A 15,379-nucleotide genomic window follows, 5' to 3' on the forward strand; every position below is an offset into this window, starting at 1 on the left:
TCATATATATATATATGATCCACTTGATCATTTGTCTTCGTAGATGATCAAACTGCAGAAATATATATATTAATTATACATGAGTCTCTAATTCCCATATGGGAATCTCACGGGCTCCAACCTGCATGAGGGATATATATATATATATATATATATATATGTAATTGGTATATATAAAGTTACTGTTGAAGAACGACCTAGCTAGACTATATACTACTACTGCATAAAATATCTGCAAGGCGCTAGCTGATCATGAACAATATTTGCGACATCTATATATCGATCACTGATGATCACATATATATTAATTAATGGGGTTTCGATGTTTAAAAGAAACATAACGATTGGGGGACCATAAAGTTATAAACAACCCATACCTTTAAATCCCAATAAAATATGAGGAGATTCTGAACACATGCATGGTTGCATGTGATATTGGTGGGAATGGGGATGATTTTCTTCTGCTTTCTTTCTTTCTTTTTCTTTTTTGACGCTTATATTAATAATATCTTATTTTCTCCATATATATTTCCAAAATTTCATCTCTTTTTTTGGGGGTATATTTAAATCATGATCATCATGTGTTTGTGTAATTTCCTTTACCCTCCATGTGACGCAATATTGTTTGTACCCCACTGCGCACTTACTAGGAAAGTAAGGCATTTTGTGGGTAAATTGCACTATATGAGTGAAGTGAACCCAACAAAGACTCCTCACCCCCCTCTCTATAAAGCTGGTAGACAAATTATATGGTAGAGTGGTCCACGAGGGACTCTGTATGGGCATTGGTCATTTCTGGCCTCCTCCTTTACCTCTCTCTCTCTCTCTCTCTCTCTCTCTCTCTCTCCCCCTCTCTCTCACTCAAAGACACACAAACAGAAGCTATTATATCTTCCATACAAGAAACACAATATAAGGGATGCCAAAGAAAATCGAAATGAGATCTGAGGAAAAAGTGAGTGAAATTTTGTGGAAGTGATCCTGGTCATGCTTTTCCACAGCTTTCTTGAACTTCTTTTTCTGCTAATTAATCTCTAGGATTAACAGTAGTACCCCTAGAAGCTCAAGAAAGCTGTGGGAGAACATGGCTATTCAGGATTTTGCTGGTGTTTCCTTCACATGATGATATTTCTGTTCAAGATCTAGTACTACTTGGCTTTAGCCTGCAATTCAAGGCGTCCTTGGCCATCCTTTCGTCTGCATGGATTATGGTAATACTCGAAATTCTCTGGTAAGTCAAATACATTCCAATCACGGTATTTTTCTTTGATTAATGTTTCGTATATTTCACTTGAATTCTTACATTTTCTGAAGGAAAAAAGGATTTTGACGCTGAAATACAATGTGGGTTTTTATCTTCCTTATATATAAGCTTCTTATTAACAGAATTAATTTGCAGCAATATAAGGGGGTTGCGGCCTGATATTATATCTTCCTTATACCCATGGAGAGAAGACGAAATTCATGAATTCAAGTTTTTTCTTTTATTCGTTACCATTCTTCTTTTTTGTCAAATCTACTGCTACACGTTTGAACCGTGCATGAAAGAGGGCAGCTTTGGTGGAAATTATTTATATTTCTCATTGAAGTTGTAATATACAAAAAAGGTGAGAATTCCTGCAATTTATATATATATATATATATATATATATATATATATATTCTTTGTTCATATTCTGATTTATTCCATCAAAATGGTGGGAAAAAAAAAAAAAAAAGTTACCCTGCAGAGAAGATTCCCTAGCTTGCCCTTTTAGCTTCAATGATGATAGTTCCTCCTGTTGGCCTTTTGGTTTTGCCTCCACATCTTCTCCTAAATTTCTGTGAAAAAAGGTAATACTTTGTCATGAAGTGACATCATTTTTTTTAACCTCTCCCTCTGATTGATCCGATTTTCAATTTTTTTTACCCCTCCCACCTTTTCTCTTTCCAGGAACTGTTGCTCTTATATATGGAATACAAAACAACGAAGAAGGTCATAGAATCGGGCCGTAACTTCGTCTCCAAGTGTATCATGTACTACAGAGCTAGCTAGCTAGAATTTATGTTTCCCTTGATTTCTTTTTTTTTTTTTTTCTTCTTCTTTTGTTTTTGTTTTTTGACTAGTAATCCTGAGATGTCAAAGGGTTGAAATGTTTTCTAGGATGATCTCGAACAAAACACCAAACCCACTTAATTACCACCTCAGGCGCTACAGCTAGTCAAGAGTCAAGAGATTGATCTGCAGCGCTTCTGGCCTGTATCTAGTCAGCAACATCGGAATATCATTAAAGACAGAGAAAGTGACAAGAAATTCTAAGCTAGCCTTGCTGCTGCATTGTTGACTGGATTCCACATTACTATAAGTTCTCTTGAATAATACATGTCCTTCTTGACAAGAATTTCTAGCTAGCTAGCTGCTTCTCTTACCGTATGTAATAGATCTCAAGTAGATCCATCCATGTTCATGTTATTATCATGGCCATTATGAAAATATATAACAGGATTAACGATGGTAATTTCTGGATTAGGATTCTACCTCTGGTTGGAATAACTGATCTACGAGATTCCGAATTGCATGTTTACTTTCCTAATGAAGCAGTATATACTTGCCAGCAATTAGGTAAAAAATTCAATGAACTTCTAATTAAAGAAATTATTTTTTACTATTTGAAATGTATCATGAACACATACAATTCTCACTTGATTGTATAATTGCTAAATAGACGTTGTTCATGGCTAAACAAGGACTTAGAATATATATACTTTCTGATCTTCTTCAAATCTAGTTTTCTCGATCTTTCATAAAATCATTTGAACTTTTATCAGTAACTCTTAATATGGGTGTGTCCCTAGCTGTCAGATTTTGCTATTTGGGAACATTTTTGTTATCCCTCTTAGATTTGACAACTTATATATATATATATATATAGATACACACACACACACACAAGTACACTTAACAGTGACACGATTTATATATGCTGCTATGATATGATATTTTATGCAACAAGTCATAAGCTGATGATCAGTTGAGGACAAGAAAAGCTAGCTACAAGCAAGAACCACATGACTGGGATTAATTTTCGAAAGAGCCTGCAAAGAACTTCAAAGTGATCATGCATGAGCTGCCTCACAAGCATATATCCTTAAATATTGTTTCAATGGCCGGCCGTTTCTTCTCCTCCTTTTTTTTTCCTTTCTTTTTTGGGATTTCTTCACTTCATGATCCTTGATATATCTATCTGTTGACAAAATCAAACTCATTGTAGGCAATAATATTATTTGGTCACAATCTTTGGCAAGATAAAACTGGAGTACTTGAGCATTGAATTGGACAGCAAGCTTGAGGCTAGCTAGCTCTAGTAATATAAGATGAGGCTACATATGTATGTATATATATATACATACTGTAAAAGTATTTTAGATTAGTAAGAAAGAGGCACCTAATTTGGATCAAGAAATAATTGATGCTATAAAAAGTGAATCGTGATCATTAGTAGCTATATGTAGTACACAAGAAAAAATTGGAGTTAGGTCCACCAAAATCAGATAAAAGAAAATTGGGCAGACAAAGGAGCAAGCTAGATAGCTAGCTATAGGCGTGGCAGTTCTGTGCTCCTCAAAGGCAATAAAGCTAGGTATAGTACCGAACGTAAAAGCTAATATACTAGAAACTAACATTATTCGTCTGATTTTGAGGAATTGGAGGGCCTATTTTCCATTTTCTTATTGAAATTACTCAAATGACCATGTAACGTAACATAAAGATCTATAAATGCACTCAATAAATTAGTTAGTTGTCAATCATGTAATTATTTAATAATAAATCAATAACATAAAATAAATAAATTACATAATATCAAGATTGGTAACAAAGGGGAACACTTTAAAGAACTCTTTAAAAGTAAAATCTTACAAGACAACCAAACTAAAAAAAGTCAATTTTATTATTTGTAAATCAATTACAAGCTAATTTCAATTACAAAATATTTGTCAATTGACACTCTTATTTGACCAGACAGACGACCCGTTTGTCTCTACCGCAGTAGCAACCAGAACAGCTGATATTTTTAAACTATTGACTCATTTCTTGAAACTCCAGTGGCTGAACTCGATCAATCAAACTCCAACATGGAGTAAATACGCACTTGATGAGAAAAAGAGAAAAAGAACTAAAAAATCAAGAGAATTTTTTCACATTCAAGCACTAGAAAGTGCTCTAAAAACTATCTAGAACTGAATCTCTCCAGATCCTAACTAATAGGATCACTTAAATAAACAATCTAAAAGCAGTTTGAATTGCAGTAGGATTCTACCGAAAGAAGACTCTTCTGACAGGATGCTGACACGGTCAGACACTAAATATTCTCAGCAATAGTAGTTTCTCATTCAAACTCTTCTCTGAATAATTACAAAACCCTTGAAACTCGATTTTCACACTCTTGACTTATCTAAAACACTTCTTAATAACTTCTAGATAAATTCAAAATAGTTACAGATAAAGTCAAAATATTTTACATTCATATATCCAAATTACAAGACCAAAAATATATAAGATGAAGTCTATCATCTTAATCACTTAATCCTATCCAAACTTATCAACTTAGTCACCTAATTATAGCCAAACTTTTACATCTACCCTTATGGTACTAATGCCTTTAATATTCCATTAATATTAGATCTGAAGTAAGCTGCTGGCCAGCAGCTAGCTAGCTAGTGCATCATGTAGACACAACATGATGGTATAATGCAGTACCGCCAAATTAAGCTAGCAGCTATTTGGTACATGCAATTAATACTCTTCATGTTTTGAGATTAAATAATGATTTGAATAACTGCACACAATTACAAATAGCTGCAATATCGAAACAGTAGCCAAATAACATATATATCTGCAAGATCAGAGAATGATTAAAATAGGGAGATCACATCAATATAATGAGTATTTAATTAGTAATTGAACCAGCTTCTTGAGATTTTTTTGAAGGTAAACTCAAAATTATATATAATGGTGTTGAGAATATTTTCGATTCTATGCAGATTTTGGTGAAAAATTATTAACTAACAAAACTTTATATCATGCTCCGTATAATATATATATATATATATATATATATATATATATTATATAATGTGTGTGTGTGTGGGACTCTCCCACACACAAGTGACTAATTTAATTTCCTTCAAAATTAAATTGGCTTTCTTCTTTCTTCTGGAAGGTAATTAAGATTAATGCCGCGCGAGTTGTATATATATTATCATGTTATATAATTAGGGCGAAAAAGTTTGAAGTACTGGCCGTCGACACAGCTTAATTCAAATTAAGTATATATAGTAAATTAAACAAAAAACAATCGATATATATATATATATATATATTATTGCAATATATCATGTAGGGTTATTGAAGTAGGACACATACAATAATTAATTGTCTCTCCGATCTATTTGAGTCGTAGCTGGTTGTCATGAAATATATATATACATATATATATATATATATATATATCTTCTAACGCCCGGCATTAGTACGTACGTACATGATTCAGGAAGCATTCTGGTTGTTGACAATTAATTAATTGGTTAGAAATTAAGACTAGTACTACGTACTACTTCAATCATTAATTACTGGTACTGAAAGGAACGTTTGTGTAGATGTAAAAATTTGGTAGGATTAAGTGATTAAGGTCTTGTTAGTTTTCATAATTTCTCTTAACTCATCTCATCTCATTATTACAACTTCCTTAAATTCTCACACAAAATAAAATAAACAATTCAATATTTTCAAATTCTAAAATAAAAATAATATTTAAAAAATATATTTTAACAATATTTTATTTAACTTTTAACTTTAATCTTAATTCATCTCATTTTATCTAATCTCATGCGAAAACAAACGAGGTCTAAGTTGATAAGTTTGGATAGAACTAGGTGACTAGATGGATATAGATGTGTTGTTAAGTTTGTTGGATGAATGTAAAATATTTTATTCTTATCTATAAACATTTGAATTATGTCAAGAATTTATTAGATAATGGGTTGGATAAGTCAAGAGTATGTATAGCTGAAGTTCGAAAAGTCAGGAATTATCTAGTTGAAGAAATCTATATTTGCTGAGAAGACTTAGCACCAGGTATCGACAGACACATCAGTAGAGTTATTCCTAGCAGAGTCATTCCGTCAGCAGAGTCCTACTGTGTCTCAAATTTCTAACAGGCTCAATCCGCATCAACAAAGTCCTACTGTAGATCAAATACTGATCAGAACATTTATGATGGAGATTTCGATTGGGCGACTATCTTTTTTATCATATCTTCCAGAACTTGGAGAGATTGGAGAATGATCCAAGTGCTTGGGTGTGAGAAAATTTTCAAGAGAATTTTATAGTTCTTTTTCTTTTTTCTCTCATTGAGTGCTTACTTACTCCATGTTGGAGTTTGATAGATCAAGTTCAGTCACTAGAATTCCAGATGAGAAGTCAATAGTTTGAAAATCGCTAGAGGTTCTAGCTACTACTGCAGTAGAAGTAAACGGGTCGTTTATCGTGTCAAATAAGAAAGTCAATTAGTAAAGATTTTGCAATTAAGAATTACTTGTAACTGATTTTCAAATAATAAAATTGACTTTTCTGAGTTTGGTTGCCCCATAGGGTTTTACCTTTAAAGAGTTGTTTAAAGAGTTTTCCTGCATAACTAAATTTGGTGTAACACACTTTATTTACTTTATGTATTTGATTGATTATCAAATTATTTCATTATTGGTCACTAACCAATTATTTTTTGATTGAATTGGTAGAATGTGGTAATACAATACATGGATACTTGTGTAATTTCAGTTTGCAGTTGTAGTTTAGGAAGCATAAAAATGAGGAAATTAATTGCTCTGTGGAAGAATTGATTCTCGTGACCATGGCCACTTCTAGCTATTGTAAATATTTACCTAATTAAATATATAAATTAAACTAACATACATGCATATAATATTAATTATAATTAGCTAGGTACGTAGTGTGAGTAGGCGTGACAATATGTGACACGACCAGTTAACTCAATATAAACATGACACGATAAAAATATGTTTGAGTTTAGCCTTAACAGGTTCGGGCCAAAACGAGTTGACTCGTTAAGATGCGATTGCTTAACGGATCACTAACTGTTCAACCCGTTATGATCTGTTAAGAAAGTTGAATTTACATTTATATCATATTTGGGATTGTAACATTAATATTTTACAATGTGTGTATTATTACTATGTCTATCATATTTTTGAAATTGTGTGTTTCTGATCATATTCGGTACTGTTGAAATTTTAATATCGGTATTTTTATTATTTGGATTGTAATATTGGACTTGTAGTTAGTTTTTTTTTTATTTTTTATAGATGTTGTTTATATTTTAATATTTATATAAAATCAATCAGGTCATACGGATTGAAACGGGTCGGGTCGTGTTGTGTATTATCGTGTCAATCTATTTCGTATTCAGTAACATGTCAAAACGGGTCGTGTCGTGTCAACCTGTTATCTTAATGGGTTGTCTTAGGATTTGAGAATTTGATACGAAATCCTTAACGGCTCATGTCCGGATTAACCCATTAAGTATAATGTACATATCTTGACACGACGCGAATACGACCCGTTAACACAATTTGACATTCCTAGTCTGAGTGAAAAAAGAGCTAATTCCCCAATACGTGCATGCATTGAAAAATATTTTTACAAGTACTATGAGTGGTTTAGTTAATATATGCTAATTAATTAATATCACACATTAATCGAACCTAATGTGCTATATTTTGTGGGAGTGTGTGTTTGATCAATTCTGTTGGTCATCTTAGTTTTCCCAACCCTAAATTGGCTACTCAATATTAAAGGTTTAAGAGATAATCGGTCTTGGTTGGATCCGGCCATTTCCATGTGTTTGATCAATTCTGTTGCTTGATCGATCGGGAACTTGGGAAACCATATATATATGCAGGGAACCTGAAAGATCAGAAATTGGTATATATGCATAGAGAAGCACTAATTTTGCCATATATGCACCAATATTATCATCATGATGCGTTAGGGCCGACGAAATGAATATTATATATAGTAGTACTCACGTCGTTGTTGGTCATGTAAAACTATATAAGTTTGGCCATTTGAACAATGCTACAAAATTAAATTCTTTTTCTATGGATGTGATGTGAAAGTAGTGTATGCGCAGCAATGCTAGCTAAATGCTTATAACTTTGTTGACCATGTTGTAGGACCTTAATTAATTAATGGGGGTCGTTATATATATACTCACCAGAAAGGACGAATAGTGATGGTAAACAATACATGATTATACGAGGCTGGTGCCTGGCTGGCTAGCCAGAACATTTTTGTAAATTTTTTTATTCTTAATTTAAAATTAATAGCTAGGGCCGGCAGATCAGATCGGAGGAGATGTTGTCACACTTCAAAAGAAAATAAAATACTTGTGGACTTTAAAAGATCGAAGCTTAATTTATTTGCTTTGTAAATCATGATAGCTAGTACTGTCAGTACTACTTAAAGATCAGAACAAATAAGTTTTGTAAAACATGATGAGTACTCATGATGTGGTTGGAATAAAATCCTCTATATGTGAATTAATGGATATTATTCATTAATTAGAACAAAACATGATGAGGATGTCTTAATCATAAAATGATCAAATAGCTAGTTAGCTAGCTAGATCATAAGTGAACATACATACATACATATACATATACATATACATATACATATACATATATATTCATAATCCAGGCGTGCTTGCATATTATTCATGCACCGTGCAATTACTATGCATGCAAAGGACGGCCCTTGCTTCATGCATCAGGCCCGGTTCCTACATAAATATGAGATCATTAATCTACAACAATGATGGTATCAAAGTTCAGATTTTCTTCTCCCAAATCATAGAAGACGCAAAAAAAGGCCAGATAAATCCTACTAATACTGGCCGGATTGATAAGATTGTTAGAGGCCAGGGTCATGAGTACTACGGCCCGGCCAGCAAAAACCTTATTACAGATACTACATCAACACAATAAATATATAGGAAGATTTGAGCCAAATAAATGGTCAAATCCCATATTTTCTTTGTTGGTGATCAAGTGGCAAGAAAAGAGTAAATGAAGGCGTGTGTGTGTGTGTGTGATATAAGTTATTCAGGAGAATTCCTTGAAGAACTCCAAGTTCACTGCCGCAGATATAGAAGCGCGCTGTCTGTCAACTCTAGTTTCAAGGGAAGCGGGAAGATCATAAAGAAATAAAGAGGATTGAATTGACCAAGACTTGGGCAACGTCCCTCAAGGCACGCACGCACGCACACACATTGCTCTTACAAGCTTCATTTGTCAGCGATCGGAAATGGAACGTGGTGGCCCCCATCTTAAAGATCCAATGTTAAAGCATCTGGCAAAACAACACGTGGTTGTTAGACGAGTAGAGTTGTGGTATCGCCTAAGACTCACATGTACGTGTTTGAGAAACATATATATGAGGCTCTCATATATGCCAGTTACAATACATGAGTGGCGCTACTGATTTGTGACTGGTAAGCAGGTGGACCATGTGTAGGTCCAAATTAAGCACACGATCGATTTTCATCTATTCTACGAGAAACAAGATAAGAAAAAACACAAGGAAATGGCCGCTATTAAGCCTTGGGAAAAGGTTAATGGAGGAGGGGAGAGATCTGGAGTTTATGAGAGAATATAGGTTTCTCATGCTTTCTTGGATGGTGGGGACGATCGATGAAGGAGTCATGCCTTCTTTTTGACCTAAATGACAATCTACATTGATTTAATCAATTGATCCCATTCCTTTTCCTTTAATGATCTAGCTATCATTCCTAGTGAAAATCACAAGAAGCTGCAGACCGGTACTGAAGACCCTTCAAGCAAGGGCATATATATATATATATATATAATTAGTAGCAACAATATTAAAGAGCATCTAAACACAAATAAATCCAAAAGGTCAAAAAAGAGTCCATGATTAATTAAGCTAACACTTTTGATTGATTATAAAGTAATATTAAAGAATATTATCTAACAGCAAGTACTGAAAGAAATTAGACCCATTAATTAGAATATGCAATATTCGATTAGTGGGTCATGACATGAGTACTAACTAGACATCATGAATCATATATATAAATGAAGTGGTTGGGTCATATCATGATGATAGGATCCGTGCATTAATATCTTCTAAAAGAAAAATATCACTGGCCAATTAATTGGATGTATTGATCATGATCTAGTTCTCTCCAGCGTCTATCTAACTCCACGAAAGACAATTACCATAGCTTTTGCAGTCAGATTACTAATATTTCCTCATTTTCTAGGGCTCATGAATATCCATATATATCGATTTGGCTCTTAGCTGCAGCTTGGACCCTGATCGAGATCCAACTCTTTTACATGAAAGACCTTTAACTTATCGTCTCTAGCTACCATCCAAGAAATTAAGCATGAAAAACCTATATCGTAAAACCATGAGCCCGAAAAACTGGGATCTGATCTAGCTATATCGGAACATTCTCGGCGTTAACAATCCGAGGAAACATGTTTCTTGAAGTGAACAATATTATTGAACCCTATTGCCAGTTTCTACAAGCTGCTGCTTCTGCATATAATATTATTTGTCTAGGTTTCTCTCTTCAAAGATCTTATCTGTATCCAGCTTTGTTTTTTCATAAAAGCTTCACCTAACATTTAAGTTTAATTTTAATGGCTTTATGTCTTGTTTAAAAGTACATACAATTGTAAAAACTTTTAGTGTTCTTCGTAGTGTACTAAAAAAAACCCAAACTTTGTTTAAAATATACCGATCGAGCATAACACACGCATGACACACCAATTAATTACGTACAGATATTAAAAACCCTACTTAGACTAAGATATATTGAACATAATTCACACCGAAAGGAAAATAATTGTACTTACGTCGTATTAATTGTTAAAAAAAATAAATAAATAAAAAGAGGAAATCGAGGTGCTGAATAACAGAGCTGTAATAAATTACAGTCCCTCGCAAATGACATACTAGCGGCCATAATACATTGACTGATGATCTGCAGGTTGGAATCTATATATTAAAAAAGACTAACAATTTTGGTTGCACTAAATGTATAATGAATGAACTGTTTACCTTGTTGAATGACGCTGAATATTTACAGATCCGGCCAAGTGATGGAAGCTGCTGTTTGATCTACAAGTGGTATATATTTTTGTTTATGATCCTGCAATTTAACCTAGCTACACATCGGAACAGTAACACGTAATAAAGCAATCGAGGGAGCCCAAACAATTATATATATGTAAATAAAGAAACCCAAAATTGGCCACATATGGAGTAATTAACAATGGAAGAAGAAAAGAACACAAGAATAAAAGAAAGAGAAGAATCTAGCCAGACAAGAGGGAAAGGTACAGTCCTGTGAATCGTTGTATGTATCTGATCGGAGGGGAACAAAGCCATCGTTATATCTGTGTTATAAAATACCATTAGAAAAAGCTACTTGTCGATGATATTTCCAGACTGTCACACACAGAGAGAGAGAGAGAGAGAGAGAGATTTAATTATTATAGGCTACTGTAGAGATGTATTATACAACGATTCAATACCATGATAAAATAAAGCTCCAACGATTCAAATGAAAAAAGTGATATTTTATAACTGATATGCAGAATTATATCTCTACACATACATACTGAAATTGGAATTAAGTGGGGAGGGGAGGGAAGGGGAGGGGAATAAACTATGTTGTATCAGGAAGTGGAGATACCACATTTATGTATAATTCGAACTGAATTTCACTTTATTTATTTTTTCTGTGGGAAGTGAAATGAATTTAGTTTCTTCGTACGTACAATCCCATTTGAAGCTTAAGGGTTCAGAGATGTATATACTTCATAATATTTCCGACTGTCTGAGTACTGTTTGGCAAGGAAGTAAAAAAAAAAGGAAAAAAAAAAAAAGAAAGCATCAGCCACACATCTCATGTACTGAAAGAATTAAGATCAGAAAAGAACCTTCGCGTTCAGAGAAATGCCATCGACACCGTTGTGTAACCAAAGAAATCATCAGATCGGGATCATAAAAACAAAGAGGAATGAGGGATTATAAGTAATAATACCGAAAGCAGATGATCTTGAACTTTCTTGACACTGTCTGTATCTTCCCACAGCTTTATTGAACCGCAAACAAGAAGAAAAACATTATCTCTGCATGCAAAGAGATCACTCATATATGCAGTTCAAGAAAGCTGTGGAAGAATACAAAAAGGGTCATCTATAGACACCACATGAGTAGATCATAAGATGCTTGAAAGCTTCAACCAATTAAAAACAACCCAATGAGCAAAGATGGATCAAAATCTAAGAAAAAGGGAGAGAAAGGAAGCAGGAAGTGCAGAGGCACTCAGGCAGATGATCAGAGGGAGATCAGAGATGTAGGTTTAGGGGATGGGGAGGGAGCGGTTTATATAAGGAGATTTGAGGGTTTTTTTTCTTTCTTTTTTACCATCAATCCCAAGAAGAATATTGGGGTTAAGATCACAGATTACTGAACCCTACTTTTCCTTTTTTATTTTTTGTTTTGTTTTTCCCGAACCCTCTAATTAAATAGCTGGCTGGCTGGCTGCGTTTGATCCCATTTAAAACCTCTATAATAATGTCAACAACAAAAGAAACGCACAAGGAAAAGTCATAGATATACGTGCGGTTGGGATGCAACATTCCGGATCTGACGGTGGCGGTTACCCTAGTGGGGGCAGTCAAATAGGTCCAAACTCAGATCTGTCCATATATAAGATTTTACATCTTAGGTCACGCGCTTTGAACTTGATGAATCACACTGTCTAGTGAAAATGGGCCTATGAAATAAGCAAGCCCATTTTCGTTGACTGCATTTCTGGACTAGGAAAAAATATATTCATCATTTATTTCTTACTATTATCTCATTATTTTATGATGTGTTATTAAATGATAAATTTACAAGTAAAATATAAAAAATAGTCTTCAATCATCTAATGACACATCATAAGATAATGAAAAGATGATAGAAAGTGAGATGATGAGTAATAGTACTCTCGAAGTACTATACATGCAACTTTTTAAAAGAGAAAGTTAAAAAAATAGGGAATGAAAACAAGAGTTGTTCAGCCAATATTCGAGGTGTGTGACAGTTGATAACCTCTCATGCACATTAAGGGTCGTGTTTCGTGCACAATAAGTGGCTTACCCTTATTGTTATCAACCATGCATTCATGAAATATTTATGTTTAAATTAAGCAATATATTCTCTAATTAACTTCCCATGAGGAAATTAAGGTTGTTACTAATAGAAAGAAAATTGTAAAGGGTATAACCATGAAATTGTATATAATAGAAAGAAAATGAGGAAAAATGAGCAAATATTTGCCGTCTTTAGATTTTCATATATAAAAGCCTAAACTTCATCTAGTGATGAATTTCCTTAATTAGTTTGTACTTACTCTCTTATATATATTAGATTGGGATTCAAAAGGTTATGTCTAAATAAGAAAAACATAAGTCAAGGATTAATGAATTCAAAAGAGATAATCTTTGAAGGAAAGTGACGCACATACAATTATTTTCACAAGAGAAATGATTTAGCTTTAAAGATATTAAAACAAAGTAAATTCATAAAACTGATTTGATTTGATGTGGTATGTTAGATTGTAAAACTACTTTTATTCTAAAATAGATCTAACATATTATATGAAATCACATCAGTTTATATATTTATTTTTATAACTGTAGTACTTCTTTTTATAAAAATACTCTGAATTTAAAACATGATTACAAAAAAATAGCAATGATATTCACACAATATATTTCACAACACATGTTTAATGTGAGGGTATTTTTGTAAAGTGGTGTTATTTTTATAAAGTATTTTACTAAAATATCTTTTATTTTAAAGTATGGTTATGTAATATATTATGAAAAGTGAGATGTGTTTATTATTTTTCATAAAAAGAAAAAAAAAAGTTTGGGTGTATTATTACTATTGAAACTAAGGCTGCGTTTGGATGTTGAACTGAGTTGAGTTGAAACAATAAAATATTATTAGAATATTATTTTTTAATATTATTATTATTTTAAAATTTGAAAAAGTTGAATTGTTTATTATATTTTATATTGAAATTTGAAAAAGTTATAATAATAAGTTGAGATGAGTTGAGATGGATTTACGAATCAAATGAATCCTAAATTTATGTAACAGCTGACATTGATGGGAGCATCGATCTTGGTGGCATGCAATAGAAATAGAGCGGTGCTACTCTGCCGCCTGAGTAGCACTACTTGTTTCTACCTCTTGTTGCTTTTTAATTTTTTTATATTTTTTAATATATTTAAGTATTTTTAAAAAATAAAAAAAAATACATCAATACACTTAAAATTATTTTCTTAATTATTAAATAAAAAATATATAAAAAATTTTTTTTTTGCAGCGGTATACTAAAACAATACATTTTGAATGGCATACAAGCTTTTCCCATATAAATAAATTAGACAACGGTTGTGATTTTGGTGATTGATGAGACAGCGCGTGAAATACACAATGGAGGTGGGTGGTCGTGAAGTGAATACAATGCAGTTGTTAAAAAAGAACATATCAAGGTAAAATTATAAAAAATGAATAAAAATTAAAAACAAACAAAATGAAGAGAATTAGTAAAACCCCTAAACGAGGAACAGGAATTTGGGGACTCACGTGGCGACATGTGGGCGAGACCCCACCCTGGGAACCCAACGTTTGTGGGCATCGACAGTACAGCCAGCCCGTCTTTCACGGGACGGAGCTCTCTTCATCGGACGCTTCTATTTGTACGATGCCATTGCTGGCTGGCTAACTCTCAGCAAACAACAAAATCTAGAGTATAGATTGTATAAACCACAGAAAATTTGGATGATCGCGATATTTCAATCAAGACCTGAGATTGAAATAAGTATATGAATCATGTTACAAATTTTGAATTATGACAACACCATTATTAATGCTTATTAAGTCTCGTTTATTTTTATAATTATTCTCAACTCATGATTCAATCTCATCTTATTTAATCATTACAATTTTCTCAAATTTTTATAGAAAATAAAATAAACAATTCAACTTTTTCAAATTCTAAAATAAAAATAATATAAAAAATATATATTCTAACAATATTTTATTCAACTTTTAACTTTAATATCAACTTATAATCTTATCTACGAAACAACAAAATATGAATCACTCGATATTTCAATCAAGACGAGAGATTGAGACAATACAAATTAATTTTGAGTGAATTTTACGTAAATATAAGGATATTTACTTTTATACTGTCTATCTCTAAATTAGATTTTATAT

The 15,379-nt window shown here is 32.7% G+C and overlaps 2 long non-coding RNA genes across 2 annotated transcripts; one reads left to right on the top strand and one right to left on the bottom strand.

Annotated features, from left to right (window-relative positions):
- The first annotated feature begins 860 nt into the window (after positions 1 to 860).
- LOC121250860 lies at positions 861 to 2,509 on the top strand. The gene is made up of 2 exons (XR_005937864.1): positions 861 to 1,607; positions 2,144 to 2,509. It is a non-coding gene; the product is annotated as an uncharacterized LOC121250860 (long non-coding RNA).
- Positions 2,510 to 8,876: 6,367 nt separating this feature from the next.
- Positions 8,877 to 12,594, bottom strand: LOC121250263. The gene is made up of 2 exons (XR_005937741.1): positions 11,150 to 12,594; positions 8,877 to 9,409 (listed from the first exon to the last, which is right to left on the bottom strand). It is a non-coding gene; the product is annotated as an uncharacterized LOC121250263 (long non-coding RNA).
- Positions 12,595 to 15,379: the final 2,785 nt, after the last annotated feature.

This window comes from Juglans microcarpa x Juglans regia, chromosome 2D, assembly GCF_004785595.1.
Source record: "Juglans microcarpa x Juglans regia isolate MS1-56 chromosome 2D, Jm3101_v1.0, whole genome shotgun sequence".
Classification (NCBI taxonomy): Eukaryota; Viridiplantae; Streptophyta; class Magnoliopsida; order Fagales; family Juglandaceae; genus Juglans; species Juglans microcarpa x Juglans regia.